We start from the raw sequence: 22860 nt of genomic DNA, 5'->3' as shown, positions 1-22860 counted from the left end.
AGGAATCCTGGGGTGAGAACTTGTTTACTTCATAAACTGCTAATGTAATTTTCATGCAAATTGGATGGACAGCAGCGACATCTGGTATCCTGTGCTGCAGATATGCCAAACGTTGACAAATTTGTAGCAAGTGTGAATCTATATACAAAGACAATCACTAAAGCCATATTATTTTGAATATTAATCATATACAGACTTAAAAGTGAAGATAAATAAAATCTGTTCAAACACCTTATATTTTCGCCATAAAGAACATACATGCAGTTATATTTTGAAGTTTGTCTGCTAAGACTTTTAAAATATTTGCTTGAAAATATATTTTAAATTTACTGGTTCTCAAGATGAAACCAAATTTAACTATATTTGCTGCATTCTATGGTCAATTGTGCATTAAAGTAAACAATAATTACATGGTTGAGAAATTCTAAACAGACGTATTTATACAAACCATGCCAAAGATGTCTCCCTCTTGTAAAACTTGACTCACAGTTGGCTTCGAGTTTTCCGTTCTGATAGCATTTACTTTCCCATAGTGTACAAAATACATAGTGGAGTCAACATCACCATCTAGTGCTATGTAATTGCCTTCATAGTATACATTTCTTCTGATATGTAGCAACAGCTGGCGCAAAAAATCTGGATGACATTCAGCAAATATTTCACTCTGTAATTAAGAAAGTTATGTTATAAATAAGAATTGGCAGACACATTATTGTGTTTTTATAGCTGTTACAGTTCTAGTAACGCAAGCTGAGGCTACTTTGGCCCTTTGCATGTAACTTTGGCACAGTGGTTGGAACAAGTTTAATTTTCTTTTTTTGTCATGGAAATTATGTGAAGTAAACAAATCAATAAGCATTCACAATGTGTAAAGAACGATATAGAAGTAATACTGCAGTAGCATGTTGATCATAAATATTTTAACAGTAATTACTGCCAAGAGGTTTCACACCATTTAAAGAGAAAATCAGGTAAGTGTAATTTTGTATTCCGTCAGTGTTAGGTAATAACTTGAAGAACAGTTATTTGTGTGAAATGCATTTAGATAATATTTTTAATGTATGTGTAAAATAATGCACTTTTTTAAAATAATTATGGGGTTACTTTAACCAGGACGAAAGTAGCTCCAAAATGGGGATGAAATTGTGATGGAAATTGATGTTGGTTATGGAGGTTATTCTGATGGGCAATATAATGTCCAACAACACGAAATGTTGACAGATAATTTACAGCTGATCAAGGTGCTACTGTTTTACACAGCAAAGAAGAATATCACAAAATTGTGACTGTAGTTAGTGATGAGGGTGTTAATGTGAATTGTAAAGTAAAAGACGAAAGTCCTATTACAAATAACAGAACAAAAAGGTAAATTATTTTATCTTTGGGAGGATTTGATAAGAATTATCAGTTCACCATGACTAACATTATTTTTATATATTTTAACGTGCCAGTGCTTCAGTTATTTGCGTACTAAGGTTCATATCGACACTGGATAGTGTTCTTAAAATGTGATGTATTCTCTTTGCAGATAGTTGCCATAGTGTAACATGTCATTTAGAAAATGAATTGGTTGATTGCTGAAACGTTATTCACTTGCATATTTACCGCAGAACTTTCTGAATAAAATTCAATGTTTCAGGCTTCTGACTTCAAAATTTAGTGTTTTATTTGTTCCCCATGGTCCTGTATTTCTGCTGAAGAGATATTCATTGGGTTTGGGTTTGTCCCAACATTATGTTCCCCTTTTTATGAAGAAATAACAGAGTGCGACAGCAGATACGATGTATTTTGTTTGGTATCTTTCTTAACTAATGGCACAAGCGTTTGAGAATATTAGAAAAATGTATGTAAAATTTTCTCTCTACATATATCTCTTGTTTTCTTTCAATACATAAGCACAGGCAAAAACTGGGCCACAGTAACCCTGGCTTACAGTAATATACACAACTATACTTAATGAGTTGGAACCTCTTACAAAAAGTGAGGACAATAATGGGATTCACAAAGATAATCCTTTCATTTGTAAGAATCATCGACCTTTTTTAACTGAAATGTACTGTAGATCCATTGAAGAAAAAAGTTGGCAGTCATACTTGTTAAGAAGTGCAGCGGAAATGAACTATAAAATTAAAATTAAAATTCGTTGACAACGATCTGTTGTAGATTTTTTATAACACATTCTGATCTCAAACATAGTGAGTACATAAACTTGATCTTTAATCACATGGATTCCTGGAAAAACAAGTGTCAGGGGAGTCAGGTTGATGCTGTATTTCTTGACTTCTGAAAAGCATTTGACTCAATATCGCACCTTCACTTATTACACAAAGCATCATTGGGTGACGTACCAAACAAAACTGTGACTGTATTGAAGCAATATTAGCAGGGAGGTGATGGCCTGTTATCTTGGACAGAGAGTCATTGCAATATGTACAAGAAATTACAGGTGTCCCCCAGGGAAGTATATTGGAATCCTTGCCATTCATACTGCGTATGAATAACCTTGCAGCTAATGTTAATAGCAATCTTAGCCTTTTGTAGATGATGGAGCCATCTCAAAGGAAATACTGCTTAGAAAAAGAGCTGTACATATATTCGGTCAGATCGTTATCAAATTAAAAAGTAGTGCAACAATTGACAACTTACTTTTAACATTCAGAACTGAAAACTTTCCAATTCACAAAATGAGAAAATGTAGTATTTATGAATAAATTATCACTGAATCACGACTGGTATCAGACAACTCATATAAATACCTGCCTGTAATAACTGAAAGCAGTATGAATAGAAATTATCATAAAGGTGAGTTGCTTACAAATGAAATTGCATAGAAAGCACTTGTATGACCCATCTTCAACTGGGTAGCAGCTGTGCCAAAAAATGTTTTGAAAAGGAAAGGTTTCAAAATGTTTGCTGAAATTATCTGTTTAAAAACAAGAAATAGAATAAGTTAGAGAAGCTTTTGATACATCTCTGGATGGTGCTTGAAATCAGTTGTAGAAAATGAGGTGCAGATTGAAAATCCATCTTCTCTTTCCTGATACATGAAGGATTCCTTAATTTAAAGTTTTGAGACTGAAAAATTGTATGAACTATTTTACACCTTTGGACACAAATAATAGAAATATGCCAAGGCTACACAACAATTGGTTGGATGATTTCGTGGAAGGGACCAAACAGCGAGGTCATAGGTTCTACTGGGATTAGGTAAGGATGGCGACGGAATTCTGCCATGCCCTTCCAAAGGAACCATCCTGCCATTTGCGTAAAGCGATTTGGGGAAATCACAAAAAACCTAAGTCAGGATGTCAGATGCAGATTTGAACCATTGTCCTCCAACATGCAAGTCCATTGTGTTAACCACTGCGCCATCTTGCTGAGTAAGACCATGTGACAGTAGACTGCATGGTCTGCCTAATCCACCAGGAAAATACCCTCTAGTAATCTTTAAAATTGTGTGCCTCTATGTAGCTGGCTGCCACATGGAGAACTTAAGTTTTACTCTTCTTTACTGCCGTAGATTTCAACTTGGTGAGAGAACTGAAAAAGGGTCCATTTAGCCTCACAATTGCAGCTGAGAAGCTACTTGAATGAGGAGTAGCAGCACCAGGTAAGCTAAATCAACAATGGCTGGGGGAATGGTGAGATGACCCCCAAATCCTCCATACTCCATCCAAAGGAAGACATTAGCTGAGGATGACAAGAGAATCACTCAGCCTGGACTGTCTCATCTGTGACTAGAATGGTGCACTCACTATTTAAAATTCTAAGTTGTAGGTTAAATATCGAATTTTAATTTCTCAATTGGCACCTCATTTAATGTACATAATTTTGACAGTGTGTCGAATTTCTTACACTTAGAGAAATTCTTTCACCAAACATTTGGCAGAATTTTTCCAAAACTTTTTGTATTATTCTCAAGTTTTGTTCTTCAAACACTTTTTAAATAACTGATAGATGAAATTCTAATTTCACCAGCAGAACATGTTTTTCATTTGCAGTTCGTCAGAATCAGACTTCTCTGCCTACCATGTTCACCAACTACCTTCATTAGTGGTTGGTCGCGCTTGCATTACTCAGGTGATGCTCGAAACATTATGTAATCAATCGAATTAAGAAAGTCACTAACAGGTAACACCTTTGTTGTCGGCTTTCAACTGTGAAGTGCTAATGCCTGCAGGAAAAACAGCACTAATGTATCTGTGACAATACTGAGGCATTCTTGTAGAGATGTTTACAAAATCGCTTCCTACCGTTTTATGTCCTTGAAATTTCCTGAATTTGGTACTCCGTTGGAAAGAACCTATTCTGAGAGTTAAATATGACACTAGGCAACATTTTGTAACATGGAACAACTAGGGCTTGAAGATATAAGGTTTCAACGTTTCATTTGCTTTCCTAACGGCTTCTGCCCTTGGAATCTCCTATATTTAGTACTTGATCTGAAGGAAGACATCTTGACAGTTAAATGTCACACCATTACAACATTTTATGTACAAAATTGCTAGTCCTTCAGGAGATGAACTTATGACACTTCGTTTACATAGATAGCACCAGCTGTTTATGAATCAGTTCAATTTTCCCTCAAGTTACTAATTAAATTTCTCTTATTTCTTTCATGGAAGTAAATTTTTTAATGCAAAACTACACTTTACACAGGTCAGTTTGATATGTCAATTTATCGATTTCATAGTCTTCGTTTGGCTATGAAAATTCTTGTAATCCCAGAGTCTGTAGATTGGTGTAGAAAACCGAGCAAGCAAGCAAGCAGGTCTGGACCAGGAACAGAAATGTGTTTGTGTCAAGGGCTGAAATGAGGCCGAATTTGTAGAACAGTTCTGAGAGTCACTGCAATCCACTGACGGTGGTCTCGTCATGCGTTGGGGTGAATGCCCAACCGACCTCGAGTATACCTACGGTGCTGTGGTATATGTACGAATGATGTAAAAGGGCTGACTTTGTATGGCTAAGGATACGAATTGTATGTTTACTAGGTCGACACAGTACATGGTGATATTTTGATGGGTCGCAGATCAGTTCACGTTCTAATATTCAAGCTTGTATCCTCAATGGAAGAGCAGAGTAATTGAGTAAGAGTCCTTCTATATTGGACGATTTTTAGGGCAGTGTGTAAGGTTTACTTGCCGGTGCAAAATGGCGATCTGTGTAAAATAGTTTCTTGCCACTGAAAGTCTGGTCTGCAGAAAGAAAAAAAAGGTGGACAGTGCTTCCACACTGGTGGCAACAGTAATTCAGAGGGTAAATTCGATAAGAGCTAATCATAATGCTCCATTTATTTCATAAGACATCCTTGGTGCTCGGATATAGGAGTCTCTACGTAGCAGTGAGAATGTTTGCATATGTTGCAAGTAGGAAGGGTAACACATGATGGACAGGGTGCCACATTAAGACCACGAGGAAGAATGCATTCGACATTATTGTGCACTATTTCCCTAAACAGGTTCTGTTAGGGCAAAAATTTCCTAGCATACAAGCTGAAACATCACAAAAGCTCCTACAAAAGCGAGCGTCAACTCTTTTTCGGACACTATCCAATGTCCGAGATGTTGACTTGGTTCTTATTTTACATAACCACGTGATATCAGTATAAGATTAAGAACTTTGTTAGATGCGCTTGTTGCTGTTTAGCGCCCAAAAACCTCAAACCACACACACACAGATGCGCTTGTGATGGTTTGTAGCCATGAGAGTGCATTTCACGGCATTATGTCAGTTACACTGGGCAGTTAAGCATGGCTAGACGTGTGTCGCATGTTCCGTTAGGATCGCGTGGAATAATGCACCCTGTGCTATTCTGGAACAGATTTCTGCAGCGTCTGTGAGGATGAGTCACTCGGTAATTATCTCTTCGCAGGACTGCAGATACAGGTACAGAGAGGGGGATCACACCAGCAACCGCAAACACATGCACTTTCAACCCAGAGGATGACTTGGTGCTTATTTAGATCGACATGTGATGTCAGTATAACACTCATAGAATCTTAACTGTAGAGGTGACTTTGACATGCCGTCGGCAGCGTTCCTGCAGTGGCTTGCATCCGGCTGGTTATGCAGAGCGTGTTGGGGCCTCTGATAGTTGCGGTTGATGATAGTTCGGAAGCGTTTTTTTTACATACACTGTGTGTTTGTGTACTGGATTACCTTCGGCGGTTTAAGCGTTGCGAGTTTTACATATGGATTATCTTTTGACGATTTAGAAGTTGTTTTGGTGTCTGCAGCATTAAACTGCGAACAGGTTGCAGTACATGATTTCGCAAATTGATGATTAGCAAACGTGTTAGGGATGCTGCTACCTCGTGCCTGAGGGAGCCGAGTGGTCGCCTGTGTATAGCTCGTCAGGTGATGGCCATGGGCTCTGTCTGTGAATCCCAACTTCTGGGAGTGTGTGCGGTAGTCTCCTGTGCACTCGAGCGGACAGGGGGCGGCGGACAGTGCCTGTGCACTTTGTTTGTGTGTCGGTTGCATTATTTTACGAGCAGATCTGTAGGCTGTTCTATGCGTTATTTGGACAGTTTACGAGTTCATTTCGTGTCTGTACATCAGTGTACTGCATGTTTTAGGAGGAGTTTGCATAACTGTCTGATGTGTACTGGAATTATGTCGGTAGTTCAGGAGTTCTTTGTGTGTCTGCAGGGCGTTATTTCGGTAATATAGGAGTAGTTTACGGGTCTGTAGGCTGTGTGGTGTGACCCCAAACATGTAAGAGCGTATGTTTTGTATCAGCGTCATAAATATACTATCTCAAATCCACACCTAAATAAATTGTTCCAAAATAAATAAAGTACACTCCTTCCTCTCGCCAGCAGCCCAGTGCAGGCTGTCATTTTCCTTCCTAGGAAGAGGTGGTGGTCGGATGACTTAGGTTAGTAGGGGTAGCTCAAGTGACCTATCTTCTTGCCATTTTCGTAGGTTGGTAAGATGTGTTGCATTGTCCTGATAGAATTTGAACTTTCTGCCATTTCTGGGGGGGGGGGGGGGGGAGGGCAGGGGAGGATGGTTAGGTTAGTTGAGGTAGCCCAATTGAACTATCTTCCCCCCAAAATCCACCATATTGGATGATGTCATCCCCACCATCTTATCATGTGCTGTTGCCTAGTCTACAGGCTGCCATATTGGATGACGTCATTGCCGCCATCTTGGATACATCTGACATCAATGCAAAGTGGGTTGGTACATAGTTGTGCCACTACTTGGGACTACATTTAGAAACAACTTAAACTGAACGACCGTATGGGACATATAGTATAGAAAGTGAACTGAAGAATTTTTTTTAGCTGAACATTTATAGGATGTAACAGATCCACTGAGAAGATCGACTACACTATACTTGTCTGCCATCTGCCGGAGTATTTCTATGGTGTATGGGATCTTTCCCAAATAGGATTGATGGATGACATACAAAAAGTTCAAACAAGGTCTGTTTGTTTTGTATTATCATGAAGAACAGGGAGACTGTCACTGATTTGATTAGTGAGTTATGGTGGCAATCCTTAAAACGAAGTATGTTTTGTTTGGGGCGATATTTTTTGCGAAATTTCAGTGAACAACTTTCTCCTCTGATGACGCATATATTTCGTTGATGCCGACGTACATAGTAGTGAGAAATGACCATCGTAATAAAAGAAAAGAAATCAGAGAGATTTAAGTTTTTTTTCCCTGCAGAGTCTTTAAGAATGGAACAGTAGGAAAATAGTATGAAGATGGTTATGTGAACCCTTTGTCAGGCACTTATGTGTGAATTGCGGAGTATCATGTATGATGTAATGCTATCGCGAATCTGCAGTTATTGTTAGTAGGACTTGTACGTAAACAAGTGTCAAAAAATAGGCTTTTTAATTATTGTCTTAAAAATTCCTCTGTAGTTTTCTGAACGACAAAAAGGTTACTTTTTCAAAGAGATGGAGCACTGAAAGTATCAAAATTAGGGGAATTAAAAAGTGGTTGCACATACCACGATGTCTCCATGGCACACAGTGAACTCTGTCAAAAATAAAGCTTTGCTCTCATTTGTTACGTTTTTATGACTTCTTAGTTCCTTAAGTCTACTAATCTGCGCAAGCTTCACAGTTGCTTATCTTTCGTTCATACAGCGCGTTTAGCCATTGCTTGCTGTTCTTTTGGCGCGAATATTTTGCTTGCAGCGAAGTAATTGTGTGCGTGAAGTTCTTATTGTGTGCTTTATTTTCTTATTCCACTTGAAAGCAATGGGAAGAATTAAGAAATTCGATGTTAAACAACGTAAATTTTATGGAAATCAATTCATCAAACGGATTAACTCTGACAATACTGAAATGCAACTTGATACAACGCTTGAGTCAGCTCAACTACTCCAAGTGCTTCGAAGCTAAAACTGAAATATTTGGACAATGGGCTAGACAGTATTAATGCTGATAATATGAAGATGCCAACTATTAATTCAGGTTGTGTTATTGATGCAGTTTTTCCTCTATCTGAACTAATAAATAAAGCTTTGCAGTGTGAAGAAAGTGGCAATAGTGGTGTGAAAGTAGTTGAGGAGATACATACTAGAAGAGATTGTGAATCAAACTTAAGAAGTGTTTGTAATTTTTTTTATTTAAGCGAATGTGGTTATACTTGTGGTATAACTAAACAGAGAGTGTACAATACAGATATAAAACGTAATTATGCTGTGAGATGTGTAGGCAAAGGGTATAGAAGAGCACAAAATTTCCTGTGCTCTTATGAACTGACCTCCCCCTACAAGGTGTGGCAGGTACAATAAAATTATTCTACAGGGTTTAGAAGAAGTGGCAAATGACAGTATTAAAAATGCTGTTAGGAAAAGTGTGGACATGAATGACAGCAATACATGTATGTCTGCAGCCCTGGATGCATCCTAGTGATGAAGAGGCCAAAGTTCCCTAAACAGTGTAGTGACAGCTGTCTCCTTGGACAATGGTAAATTCATTGATGTGGAATGTATTACCAAGTATCGCCGTGGCTGTACTAGTGGAATTCAAAATCAAAATATTTGATTAGTTTTAGTGGTTATACTGGAGGGATGGAATCTGAAGTTGATGTGAAGATATTTCACAGTTCAGTGGAGAAATTTGGTGTGATGTATACATTTCACATGGGAGATGGAGACTCAAAAGGGTACCAAAATGTTTGTGACTCCAGACCTAATGCTGACACAAAAATTGAAAAAAAGGAATGTGTTGCCCATTTTCAGAAAGGTTAGGTACAAGGTTGAGATACTTGACGAGCAATTTGAAGGGGTAATTAATTAGCTGATGGTTAGTGCATTAGTGGATGTCATTGGCTTACAGATGAAGAAGTAGACAGGTTGCAGTATTATTATGGACAAAATAAAAATGACCTTGAGAGAACGGGAAACACAGTATGGACTACCTTCCTTCATAAATCTTCCACAGATGACAACCTATGCCATGCACTCAGCCCACCTGGCATTGAGTCATCATGTGATTAGCAGAGAGATGTTACTCAAGGTGAGAGCTATAACCATAAATATTCTTTGCCATTTGCTATAATTGAAGTTATAAAAATTATATATAGGGATCTTAGTGACACAAGATTATTGGAGAAATATTTACATGTTAGGGCTCAAAATATGAATGAAAATTTCAACAATTGTATATGAGAATGGATACCAAAAATTATTCTAACAGGACTAAATACTTTGGAAATAGGTGTGCTGGATGCTGATCTGTGTTTCAATGACAGTGAAGTGTCTAGGCTTAATGTTATGGAATTGATGGGAGTGCCTGGTGGACTAAATATGCATACAGCTCTAACAACCATTGACTGAAGGAGACTCTACAAAGCAGAAAAATCAGTATTGAAAGCCACCAAAGAAAGAAGAATAAGAAGAAGAAGTGTGGAAAAGAGAAGGATGGAAAAACAACACAGGAAACAAGATGAGTATGGACCTGGGACGCATTAGCTCCATGGGAGTTTAATACAAAAAGCAAATTTTAACTTTAGCTTGAACTTCCCGAAAGTTAAATTATTTATTTCATGTTCTTATACACTTTGGTTAATAACTATTAAAGATAGAGAGCTGAAATTTTGTTTACTGTCTTAAAACGTGCTTAACTAAAAAGTGGACTACTTTTGTGGCTTAACTTTGAAGATAAAATGGTTTTTCGAAGAAAAACCCTGAATTCATTTCCAAAATTTTTTATAGTCACACTTTAAAATTTTTGTGCCGCAGTTTATGACAGCACCATCGTTTCAATAGTCTGATTTCAGGATAATAGTGTAAGACTTACAGGAAAAAAAATAAACCTTCTACTTCGTTTGTATTTTGAGTAATGTCTAGCTATGATGTGCATAAATAATTAGCATGGTTCATTTCACCAGCAACAAAAAGAAAAAAAAAAAAGAATTAAAAAAGTGTGAATCCTGAAGCTGTGGCTCATACATAAAAATGTTCCCAAAAGATGTCTTAAAAGATGGTAAGCATTACATGAGCTTACAAATCTTATTGAGTTACACTGTTTCGAAAACCGACACTTTTTTCAAGGTTTCACCTGTTCATGGACCAGCCCTCTTAAGTCTTTTAGTAACTCTGCCTGTGTCCTGCCTCTTTCATCTTATGAATGAGGAGTACTGAAAGATGCCTGAGTCTTTTCGTGAACCATTTGTTCAATATTAAAACACTAATTCTCTGCTACAAGGTTGCTGGAGTAGAACCTGAAATCGCAGTGACGTCTGAATCTTTATTCTGCTTCAATATACAATGCTGGAAAAAAATTAGTACATCTGGAAAGACGTCGTCGATTTTGATCCCCTAACAGCATATGCCACCTGGGGGATAGTAGATGTACTGATAATGGTTTCAACATTGTCTGCTAACAGATAACGCAGTGACATAGTTGCTGGAGCGCCATCTGTGTCTACCCTATAAAGAGGGAGTGCTAATAACGAGAAGGCTCAGCATGGTATAAAAGTGTAAAGCAACCACGCAATCATTCCACAGACATGCATTCGTGCTTCCTATAGTCAACTGGGCAGGTTTGAAAATGGTCAAATTGTGGCCTTCCGAGTCGCAGGATGGTCCTTTTGGAGAACTACCACACGAGATGGACGTGCAGTATCAGCTGTACAATGATCTACATCTACATCTGTGTCATACTCCGCAAGCCACCTAATGGTGTAAGGCAGAGGGTACTTTCGGAAGCACTATCTGATCCCTCCAATCCTGTGCCACTCGAGAATAGTCCATGGGAAGAATTACTGGCGTTAAGCCTCTGTATTGGCTCTAATTTCTCAAACTTTTTTCCTCGTGGTCTGTACACGAGATGTATGTGGCGGAGGTAATATGTTGTCCGACTTTTCCTGAGAAGTGCAATAGCAAATCCCTCCATGAAGCGAAACGCCTCTCTTGTAACGTCTGCCAGTGGAGATTGTTTAGAATCTCTGTAACGCTGTCTCGACAGACAAACGATCCCGTGACAAAACGCGCCGCTCTTCATTGGATTGGATCTTTTCTATCTCCTCTGTCAGTTCTATCGGGTAGGGATCCCAGATAGATGAACAATACTCAAGAATGGGGCGAACAAGTGCCTTATAAGCGATTTCTTTCGTGGATGAGTTACATTTCCTTAAGATTCTTCCAGCGAATCTGAGTCTGGCGCCTACTTTTCCCACTGTCTGTTTCATATGGTCATTCCATTTAAGGTCGCTCTGGACAGTTACGCCTAGATATTTCCGGCAGACGCTGTTTCCAGCTGTTTGCCATCAATAGTGTAGCTGTACAGTAGTGGATTTCTTTTCCAATGAATGCGCAGTATGTTAGATTTATTTAAGTTCAGGGTCAACTGCCAGAGCCTGCACCATTCATCAATTCACTGCAGTTCGTTCTGCAAACTCTTACTATCTTCTGGCGTTGCTACTTCGGTATAGACAACTGCATCATCTGCGAATAGCCTTAAAGAGCATCCAACGCTTTCTACTAGATCATTTATATATAATGTAGAGAGCAACGGTCCTATCACGCTTCCCTGCGGTACTCCGGATATCACCTTTACATCTTTTGGTTTAGTTCCGTTAAGGGCGACGTGTTGAGTTCTGTCTGCAAGAAAGTCTTGAATCCAATGGCAGATCTGCTCCGATTCTCTGTAAGCTCATATTTTTTCCATTAAACGGCAATCCGGGACGGTGTCAAATGCCTTACTGAAATCAAGGAACACGGCTCTAACCTGAGCGCTGTTGTCCACTGTGCGGTGGATCTCATGGAGGAACAGAGCGAGCCGAGGTTCGCAGAATCTCTATTTGCTGAATCCATGTTCATTTTTTGTAGAAGAGATGATCATTTTCCAAAAGCGTATAATTCTTGAGCATAAAACATGTTCCACAATTCTACAACAGACTGACGTCTATGACATTGGTCTATAACTGTGTAAATCTGTCTTAGGGCCTTTCTTAAAAACGGGAATGACCTTCGCATTTTTCCAGTCGTTAGGTATATTTCGTTGCTCAAGCGATCTACGATAAATTGCTGCTAGAAAGAGAGCAAGTTCTTTTGCATAATCTTTATAGAATCATGCAGAGTATCTGATCTGGTCCTGAAGCTTTTCTTTCCGCTACTGAGCGATTGGAGTTGCTTTTCAATTCCTTGGTCGGTTACCTCAGTATCTGCCATTTCGATGTTCAAACGACGATTGAAACGAGGGGCAGTCTTACGATCTTCCGCGGTGAAGCAACTTCAGAAGACCGAAATCAGTATTTCGGCCTTCTCTCCGTTATCTTCCGTTTCGGTTCCGGCGTGGTCGCTGAGAGAGTGAATAGATGATTTTGACCCGCTTACAGATTTTACATACGACCAAAAGCTCTTAGGGTTTTTCCTCAGGTCGGCTGACAACGTCTTACTTTCAGAATCACTGAACGCTTCTCTCATCGCTCTCCTTAACGCTCATTTTCGCTTCGTTTAGCTTTTGTTTGTCAGCTAGGTTTTTACTTCTCTTGAATCTGAGATGAAGTGCTCTTTGTATATTTACGGCTTTTCCAACACAGCTATTAAACCATGGTGGATCTTCCCCATCCCTTAAAATCTTTCTCGGAACATACTTGTATAGGTCATATTGAACGACGAATTTGAATTATTTCCATTTGTTCTCCACATCTTCGTCCTCATCACCGAATATTTGATGCTGACTGCTGAGATAGTCTCAAGTTTGTATCCTGTCACCCTTGATGAGCAAATATATCTTCCTACCTTCCTTAACATTGCTTGTAGGACCTGTCGTCATAGATGCTGTCACAGCATTATGAACACTGATACCTTCCTCTGCGTTAGTTGATTCGATAAGTTCAGGTCTGTTTGTTGCCATGAGGTCTAAGACGTTATTCTCACGAGTTGATTTCCTAACTAACTGCTCAAGGTAATCTTCCGACGAAACATCCAGGACAATGTCACACGATTCTCTGTCTTTGACACCAGTTTTGATGGCATACCACTCCCAATCTATACCTGGCAAGTTGAAGTCACTCTCTATTACAAGGGCATGAACAGGAAAATTACTAATTGTATTTTGCGAGATCTGCCTGAAGCGCTCTACAACTACAGATCGTGACCCAGCTGGTCTATAACAGCATCCGATCACCATATTTGGCCGTTCTTTGATACTTAATTTCATCAAGATTAATTCACATTCGGAATCCGTGATATCCTCTCTAGATTTTATAAAAAATTTTGCTGCAATAAACACGCTGCCACCACTGGCGACTAACCTATCTTTACGATAAACATTCCATTCCATTACGTTGTCATTAACGTCTGGTTTCAACCAGCTTTCTGTTCCGAATACTATCTGTGCATTATAATCTTCAGTAAGCGATACTAATTCTGGGACCTTTCCCCGGATGTTCCTTCAGTTTACTAAAATAATATTAGTCTTTCCTATCTCTCATCTGCGAGGACCAAGATACTCTGAGACTGCTGTGGCTGATTTAATATGCAAATCGTTTTTGATCCCATGGGAGGAGTTCTCTAACCTAAAAAAGCCCCATGTGCACGCCACACATACTACGCTATCCTAGTAGCCGCTTTCTGCGTGTAGTGTACCCCTGACCTATTAAGGGGAACCCTACAATTCTGCACCCAATAGTGAAGGTCGAGATACTGGAATCCGATACCGTCACAGAGTCGTATGAGCCTCTGGTTTAGATCTTTCACTCTGCTACAAACCAGAAGACTGCGATAAACCCTGGGTACGATGCTACAAATAGACAGCTTAGCCTGCACTCTGCTTGCGTTGCTAGTTGCCTTCATCAAATCAGCCAGCCGCCGAAAGGAGCCGAGCATGGTCTCAGAACGCAAGCAGCAAGCGTCATTCGTGCCGACGTGTGCCACTGCATGCAGCCGGTTGCACCCAGTGCGCTCGATAGCTGCCGGCAGTGCCTCCTCCACATCACGGATGAGAACTCGCGGCAAACATACTGAATGCACACTGGAATTCTTTCCCGCCTTGTCTGCTGTCTCCCTTAGGTGCTCCTTCACCCGGCTAACATTGGAGCTCCCAATGACTAGCATACTTTTCCGGGCTGGGCAGGAAAATCGACCGCAGGCCCAACAGGAGAGGCATCCTGCGCTGGCATAGAGTTATCATCAGCACTGGGTAGCACCTCGTTCCTATGGTAAGACGTAGGGACCAGCCGCATTGCCTTCTCCTTCTTTCGCCTTCCACACAGTTACAGGCGAACCTACCACAGTCTGCCACCATTCTGGAGTGAGGACGGGCAGGTCTCATGTTGCGGGTCAGAAGCCGCAGTGATGTCCGCGTCACCAGGGGACTTCAATGGCACCAAAGCTGTATAAAGTAGATATAAGGTATCAAATGGTGCTACTGAGTTTGAAAATATACCAAAGGAGAATAAAGCAACACTAAAAGTTGCTGCGCAGATTTCTCTCTGTACTCTGAGACCGCTAGGTATTAAACAGAAATAAATTTCTCTACTGATGTTGCTGTATTTACAGATACCTGTTATTATAAATCCTGTTTGCCGAAAAGTTACTGCACGAGATAAATTTCAAACTAGAATGCACTGATCTAAAATGTGTGCTGTCTACTAGCACAAAATTAAGACTTAGTGGCGCGACGGAGTTTCTGGCAACGGGAAAATTTAGTCTAGGAAACCGCCTTACACAAGGACATTCACAAGACATACGCAAAAAAGAAACTACGATTAATTTTCTAACCACTAGTTCACACAGTGAAATACACACGTACAGTTCACTTCTTTGCAGAAGCATGTGAACAAAAAACAAAGAACAATTGATTTACAGTTTATCAAACAAGTGCTGCTGCTGTTCTGCTGCATGTCCTCTCGGCTCGGCGGCTGGTATCAGTGGTGACGTGAACATTATCACACCCTTGGTCGAGGTTCTGGATGTCTAAGCACCACAGACGTCCACTAGGATTGTCGTATTGTAATGGCACCTACCACATCATAAAGAGGGTTTCTGAACCCAGGCGTCCAGCACTTTAACTGTTGTGAACAGATTATTAGCTATGAGACTAGGCACCCGAACTTCTAGCCCGTCTTGCACTTATGCCACAGAATTAACATGTAAAGCTCGACTGCAGCCATCCGAGGATCACTTGCAAGACGGAATGTCATGCAGTGACCTTCGGCAATCAAAGCATATCGTGCCTGCACAGAAGTGCTGATCATCTGTGCATACGATGTAGACCTGGTGAGTGTTTTCTCACAGACTGCATTCATCGAAGACACACTGGCACCACCCCAGGCCTGACGTACACTAAGCTACATTTCTCGGGCGCCTGTGGTTTTCTGGAGGGGATGCTAACCAGTGCTCGGTACATGCAGAATGCTGAAGGACCCGTTCCTTTGCCGTTCTTGCAACAGGAAGGTGATGTGTTGTTGCAATGGGATGACGCTCGCCCACACACTATCGGTGAAGTGAAATGTGCTTTACAAGACGTGCTGCGACTTCCCTGGCCAGAGTAATCCCTGGACTTTTCTCCAATAGAGCGCATGTAGTATATTATGGGACAAAAAGTGACTCGTGCAACTCAATTACTTTTATAAAACTACATGAACAGGTCGAGTAGGTGTGGCATAAAGCTCCCAGGACAGTACTGCCATCTCTATAATCGACTGCATTGCTGCCCACGGAGGTTAAACCACATACTAATGTGGATGTTTCCGCATGGGTCGATACCAGGTACTCAAAATCGCTTGTCCTATCAATCAGTAAATGTAATCATTTTATGGACTCCATATGCACTGTTGCAGCAATAAATTATAAGTGAATTGGAAACATCTAAAAGGCTGCACTTATTTTTTTCGGGTGGTCTACTTATCTGATTTTAATATATGAAATTTGTTACTATATCTCAGTAAATACTTGTTCAAGGAGATCTTTAATCGATTTCAAATCATCATTCATGTCTCCAAATTATTCATAACCTTGGTTCTCACAAAATCACACTCCAGAATAAGTTCGGACTTGGACTCCATTGTTAAATCTGAAACTGCGTATTGTAAGTTAGTTGTTTTAATATTTATTTCTAATAATTCTTGATGAAAATAGAGAATGTGTTTATCTACCTTGGTATCAGTTACATCTTCATCACGTTTGTCTTAGCAATGTCTTGCTCAACTTGAACATCCTGAGTGTCTATACTCGCCCTTAGTTCAGTTTACAAGATTTTATGGTAGCTAGAGATCCGAGAGGTAATCCTTACTGAAATCCACACTGCTCTAGAAAACAAACGTTAATTTTCCATACCAGTAATACCTTTTATAACGAACTGGTTACAAAAGGCAAAGGTCGTGAAAAGCAGTAAAGAAAGAGACAGAAACATAAGATCAAACACTTGGATTAAGTTATCTTGTCCTTGTCTCGCAGATCGATAGCTGCAGTCGCTACACCAGGCCCCACTTTTTTAAGCCAGGGGCGCCATTAATATCTAGTAACTACTACAACACCGTTCTGCCGACCATAGTCATTACAGCTGGACGTCCAGGCGATTGCGATGCTGCGCGATGAAAAGCTTGTGTAGCAACCATGGCATCCTCTCGTCCCATCAATACGTTCGATGTGGCCTTAGTGTGTGAACTAATGACACCTCTGAGTGCAGCCTTGTCCAAGTTGGCCAGTCTCAGTCTTTTGACTCTGAGAGTTTCCTGTTTGCCATGCCAGTCAATGATGAACGTTGTTGCACCGTTGAAGTATCTTACATGGTGTAAGGTAGTCATGGTTAAGGCCTTACACTGTCATCAAGGAATCAGAATGGTGGCGAAGTGCACAGATCCTTATGGACGAAAACATGTTTCTCTGAATTTGTGGTAAGGACTATAGGACCAAACTACTGAGGTCATCGGTCCCTAGGCTTACGCACTGCTTAATCTAACTTAAACCAATTTACGCTAAGGACAACACACACACCCATGCCCGAGGGAGGACTCGAACCTCCGACGGGGGGAGCAGCGCGAACCGTGACAACGCGCCTTCAAGCTAAGTGGCTGCAGTGACTTTGGCAGAAGCTGGGCCATTCTATGTTGTACCTGTAAGTTGAAGGCCATCATCATCTTCTCATATGCCAGGAGCTACATCGGTTTAGAAGAAAGAAGCTCCTCTGGCAGTCTTAGTTGTTCGCCGCAAACCTGTCGGAGTTCTGAAGAATTTAGCTCCTCATTAATCGCCCAAGAGAACCAGCAGTAGTGCGTCTGTCCATTTTTCCCAGCTGCACAGTAAGGCTGTATAAGGAGTTCTACGAAACCTTTCTATAAAATTACTGGCAGGATGGTAGATGATAATTCTTAAATGTGTACAGCCACATAGACATAAAAGCTGGAGAAAGCATGCAGACCCCACCTTCTGCAATTTGTAGTAATAGTTTTTGGCATGCCAAATATTGCAATCTATCCTGTTACTACAGCCTGTGCTACTGTTTCCACTGCCATCTCTGCTATTGAAAAGGCTCCCGGCTGACGTATGAATCTGTCCACCACCACCATCGGTGTGAAGTCTTTTGACGTGGCACATAGCAATGGCCCAACTAGATCTACATGAATATGCATGAAGCAAGCCGCTGGTGTATCGAAGGTTCCCAAAGGCACTGACACATGTCGACCAATTTTGCATTGTTGGGAGCTTATGCGTCCTTGCGCCAAAGAGCGGCAATCCCTTCCCGTTCTCGGCCGCATTAATTCCTATATAACAAGTCCGACATCAGCCTGAACACCTGGGGTACCAAAGTTGTGATAAACATTAAAGATTATGCGCTGATTTCTGTGGAATAACAATCGCTGTATGTTATTTTCTGTATACACTCGAAGTTCTCAGTTCTTACAACTACACTGGAGACAGATTGAGCATTGTGTGTCGTATTACTGCAGCAGTCTGAAATCGCTGCCTGTTGCCTGTTCATTATAAGTTAATACTAAAGCCGTCGCTACACAGACCATAAATCCCAACGTTGAGCGTCGAGCGTGCCTAGTTTCTGAATCATAGGGTGGAAAAAAGCACGTTGAGGAACCTTTCTGACCGTACAGGGGAATATCTAGCATGTCAGACATTCTGAAAGTCAATTTTAAGGTAGATCAATGAGATGGAAGTACGCCACCAGTAGTGAGCTACCTACATATAATCCTACATTCCATTGTCACCAGATGTATCCAAGATGGCGGCGATGAAGTCATTCCAGATGGCGTCATGTAGACATCGCGACAGCACATGATGTCATTCAATATGGTGGATTTTGGCAGAAGGTAGGTCAGTTGGGCTACCTCCACTAACCTAACCCTCCAGAAAAAATAGCTAGAAGTACAAATTCCAACAGGATAATGTATCACTCCGAAGAAAATCGCTTGAAGACAAGTCACTTGAGGTTTCGCTGCTCATCTAAGAAATTGACAGGAAGATGGTCAATTGGGCACCACCTAACCTAAGTCACCTGACCGCCACTTCCTCCTACGAACTGGCGTAAAGTTTGAATGTAGGCAGTAAACAAATCTCACTTGGGGTTTCGCTACCAACCTAAGAAAATTACGGGAAGATAGGTCACTTGTAGTAACCTAAGTCATCTGACTGTCACCTCTTCCTACGAACTGGCGCCCAGTTTGAATTCTAACATGATAATGCATCATACCGCTCTTATCTCTACTAAGCAAAGAAAATGGCAGGAAAGTAGCTCACTTGGCCTACCTCCACTAACCTAAGTCACCTTATCGCCTCTTCCTCCTATGAACTGGCGCCAACCTTTAATTTTGTTGTTAAACAAAATTCAGTTCCCATATGTCTACTAAGCTAGCAAAATGGCGTGAAAGAAAAGACACTTGTACTAACCTCAGGCGCCAGACTGCCACCACCTCCTAAGTATTCGTGAGAAATGGACTTGGACATAAGACTTTATTTAAACAATTCCATGCAGATGTGCTCACTACAAGGTCAGGACTCCAACTGACTTAGTACACGTCGCCACCACCGGAGGGCGCTCTCATCTGTGAGGTAATCGAAGATGGCGACACTCAGTGTATTTATCAAGAGCTCCAGACTCCAACTGACTTAGTGCACAGTACCGGCAGCAGAGGGTGCTACCTTGACGTCAGGTGATGACACAAATACCGTTATTCAAGATGGCGGCATACAATGTGTTCACCACGAGGCCTAGTACATATTCACACCAGCAGAGTGCGCTACTGTGGACTTGGAATGAATTTTCGTGAATATCAAGCCCACCTGGACTTGGAAGGAAATAGTTAAAGACTACACCACGATCCTCAACCGATGGACACGTCCCCCTACCGACCCATGTTGGCGGGCTAAGGCGGGCTAACATGCACCAATGTGCACCAACGTGTACTAATGTGCACAGAACATGACGTCATCCAAGATGGTGGTGCTAAATGGCGGGAAAACCACTCTTCCTATGCTAAACATAGGTCTTTATTTTTTAGCCAGTATCTCCAGCACGATGTCTAGACTCCAACTGACCCAGTACACACTACCGTCACCAGATCGTGCTGTCATTCCTCATGTGACGTAATCCAAGATCGTTCTCAGGAAGGGAAAATTGAATGAAAATGACTCAGGCTGCACTGGGCTGCTGGATAGAGTAAGGAAGGAGGGCACTCTAGTTATTTTCGATCGTTTTATTTAGCCATTGAGTATATATATATATCATATTCACGCAAAAGACTCGCCCTAATGTGCTTGCCGTCACAATACAGAGTCTGCAGACACGCGAACAACTCCTAATATTTCGAAATAATTTCGTTACAGACCTGCAAACTACCCCTAAATAATACAGCACATTCATGTGTAGACACACTAAGTACTTGTAAAATATTCAGATAGCGCATATCACAACCTACAGACCTGCTCGCAAAATAATGCAATCAACGCACGCAAGCAACCTTCGCCACACCCTGTCCACAGGACAGCGAATTGACTCGGCCGTCAGGTGTCTAACCACGCACAGGTCCCCGCTCAGGTCCAGAAAGCCGGCCACATCCCTTTCATAATTCGTTTCTGACAAATTCCTATCCAAATACGTGTTCACCTATACACCGGTGCAGGCGCCCCCGGGACGCACACAGCCGCGAGGCGACGTCTGACTCATGTGAAAGTTCCCCCTAACAGATCATACGAGCTGAGTTCAGACGTGCGTACCCGCGAAAAGTCCTCGTCGCGACTCTCCATCTAAAATTTTCTCAATCATATTCTTACGTCACATGGATTTGTAAAAAATAACGGCCAAATCCGACTCTTGGAAATTCTGTACTGTCCCAGAAATAGTTAACACTCTCTTTCTTCATGTCTCAGCTTGCGTGTTCGCAAATTTTTGCCCTAACAGAACCTGTTTACGAAAATAACTTCGAATTCACTCGTCCCAGCGCACCGAACGAGATGCCCTTCCTGCTCTCAACATATGCAAACGCCCTCAACGCTATGTAGAGGCTCTTATATCCCAGCACAAAGGATGTGAATCAATCGAGCATTATTATTCGATCTTATCGAATTTACCCATTGAATTACTGATACCTCCGGTATCAAAGCACTGTCCACCTTTTTACCTTCTGCAGATGAGACTTTCAGTGGTTATTTTACACTGATTACCATATTACACCAACTATTAAACCTCGCAAAATCCCATACATATCGTCATATATAGAAAGACCTTTACTCAACTACACTACTCTCCCACTGAGGAGAGGACCTTGAATAATGAGCTACAACAGATACACGACAGAATGAACTCCAATCCATATATTTCAAGGGAAGAGTGTCACATACATTGAAGTACATAAACGCGCACTAATGTGCACTAACCTGCACTAACGTGTACTAACGTGCACTCGTTTCCCCTCTGCACAATCGTTTACTCTTTTTGCTGGCATTACAAGAACACACATATTTTCACCATAATATTATGCCATTTTTGGAGTACTTCTCTATATCAAGCAGTAGGCAGCATCCTACCGATCGCTAGCACAACATAATTCCCAAGATATAGACTGAAAATTATTTCTCTACAAACCCCAAACTTTAGCGAGGTGCAGCGTACTGTAAACCACTGAGTAACTAGAAACAAATGGAGGAAACCTCATATTTCCACTCTAGAATACCGATGTTGGTAATGTAGCAGATTCCAAATCATTCCTATAATTTACAAGCCAACTAAGGTTTTTCCCATGTCCAGAGAACAGGTAAATGTGTCTTCCACATGCTAGAAGCACACACCACAATCGATCTTCCCTCAAGTAAATAAAGGCGCGAAATGCATAGAAGCAGTCAGCCGAACAACTGACATGGGAGGGAATAACGGTCCAGTGGAAACGAACCTCCATACACAATCTTCTCGAATTTCCACTTGATCACGAAAGCCGCCCAACATACTATGTATTAGTTCGCTATTCGGTCGTCTAGAGAACGGCAAAGTTAACTCAGATACATTTCTACACTCCAACAGGCCTCTGCACTCAGATGGTTGCTGCTCTTAACGGGAAACATGAATCATTCCCACCACAGGCTATACATACACGTAATCATTCTAGAAAACCGGTCACGTATTTTTTTTATTATTATACTTACAATTAAATGTTACGATCGCACTCTCAATTGAACGGCATTCGACAACGAGTGAAGTATCGGAATTACACCCTGCTGTCGGCAGTGGCTCTTGGTTCAAATCGCTCTGAGCACTATGGGACTTAGCATCTGAGGTCATCAGTCCCCTAGAACTTAGAACTACTCTAACCTAACTAACCTAAGGACAACACACACATCCATGCCCGAGGCAGGATTCGAACCTCTGACCGTAGCGGTCTCGCGGTTCCAGGCTGAAGCACCTAGAACCGCTCGGCCACTGCGGCTCTGCAAATAGAAATATCGCTACCATTCTTATGACTTGACATACTCTTCTCTTTGCTAAGTAAATCTAGGTACGACGTTACTTCTGAATGAGGTGTTTTTTTTGTCCAGACAAATACCGAGAAAGTGATCGCAGGAATGTGTATTATCAGACCAACACGTAGCCCATGATGCAACCTCGTGATAAAATCGCAGAATTGTGAAAGTCGTTCGGCTAAGGAAAGCGGTATGTGACCGGCATTTGCAACTCCCTCGCGCCGCTAGATATGTATCCAGTACGTGTAACGTATTCTGTCTTGATGCCATGTCAGAGGTTCTGTTACACTGGGTGGTCCATTGATAGTGACCGGGAAAAATGTCTCACCAAATAAGCATCAAACGAAAAAACTACAAAGAAAGAAACTTGTCTAGCTTGAAGGGGGAAACCAGATGGCGCTATGGTTGGCGCGCTAGATGGCGCTGCCATAGATGAAACGGATATCGACAGCGTTTTTTTTTTTAATAGGAAC

Source organism: Schistocerca gregaria, chromosome 4 (genome assembly GCF_023897955.1).
Source record: "Schistocerca gregaria isolate iqSchGreg1 chromosome 4, iqSchGreg1.2, whole genome shotgun sequence".
NCBI classification, from domain to species: Eukaryota; Metazoa; Arthropoda; class Insecta; order Orthoptera; family Acrididae; genus Schistocerca; species Schistocerca gregaria.
The sequence above is the reverse complement of the archived record's forward strand: the minus strand, read 5'-3'. Positions refer to the sequence as shown.